This window comes from Marmota monax, unplaced genomic scaffold (genome assembly GCF_021218885.2).
Source record: "Marmota monax isolate L192 unplaced genomic scaffold, Marmota_monax_Labrador192_F-V1.1 WCK01_AAM20220418_F8-fsc00206, whole genome shotgun sequence".
Taxonomy (NCBI): Eukaryota; Metazoa; Chordata; class Mammalia; order Rodentia; family Sciuridae; genus Marmota; species Marmota monax.
The window spans coordinates 1,670,797-1,671,926 of record NW_026694490.1 but is presented as its reverse complement, the minus strand read 5'-3'; the positions used below and the strand labels follow the sequence as shown (position 1 = coordinate 1,671,926).

The following is a 1,130-nucleotide window of genomic DNA, read 5'->3' as shown; positions in this document are numbered from 1 at the left end:
GCTTCTATAAACATGTGGCTGTGTCACTAAAGTTTACTCTTTTGGGTATAGACCAAGAAGTGGGATACTTGGGTCAAATAGTGGTTCCATTCCAGATTTTCTGAGGAATCCCCAAACTGCTTTCCAGAGTGGTTGCACCAATCTGCAGTCCCACCAGCAATTTATGAATGTACCTTCTTCCCCACATCCTCACCAACACTTATTGTTACTTGTATTCTTGATAATTGCCACTCTGACTAGAGTGACATGAAATATCAGTGTATTTTTGTTTTGTTTTTAAATATGGAATGCTTCGTGGGGCTAGGGTTATAGCTCAGCAGCAGAGCACTTGCCTCGCACATGTAAGGCACTGGGTTCGATCCTCAGCATCACATAAAAAATAAAATAAAGTAAAAAAAGAATACGGAATCTTTCATGAATGTGTATGTCATCCTTGCACAGTGACCATGCAAATATTCTCTGTATCATTCTGATTTTAGTATATGTGCTGTCAAAGTGAGAACTCAGTGTAGTTTTAATTTGCATTTCTTTAATTGCTAGAGATGTTGGACATTTTTCATATATTTATTGGCCATATTTCTTCTTCTGAGAAGTGCCCACTCAGTTCCTTTGCCCACTTATTGGTTGGATAATCTCATGATGTTTTTCATAGAAATAGAGAAAGCAATCATGAAATTTATCTGGAAAAATAAGAGGCCCAGAATTGCCAAGGCAATCCTTAACAAGAAAAATGAAGGAGGAGGCATCATAATACCAGACTAGTATAATTTAAGAATTATACTACAGAGCTATAGTAACAAAAACAACATGGTATTGGCACGAAAATAGGCAAGAAGACCAATGGAACAGAATAGAGACAAACCCCTAGACAAACCCACAAAAATATAGTTACCTTATACTTGACAAAGGCACCAAACACATGTATTGGAGAAAAGATAGCCTCTTCAACAAATGGTGCTAGGAAAACTGGAAATCCATATGTAGTAGAATGAACTTTAACTCCTATCTCTCACCTAGCACAAAACTTAACTCAAAGTAAATCAAAGACCTAGAAATTAGACCAGAAACCCTGCACATACTAGAAGAAAATGTAGGCCAAACATTCCAACGTTATCAACTCAGGAACCAAA

General features: G+C 37.1%; 1 non-coding gene across 1 annotated transcript; it reads right to left on the bottom strand.

The window, feature by feature from the left end:
* Window positions 1-396: 396 nt before the first annotated feature.
* Window positions 397-503, bottom strand: LOC124075671 (U6 spliceosomal RNA). The gene has a single exon (XR_006846125.1). It is a non-coding gene; the product is annotated as a U6 spliceosomal RNA (small nuclear RNA).
* Window positions 504-1,130: the final 627 nt, after the last annotated feature.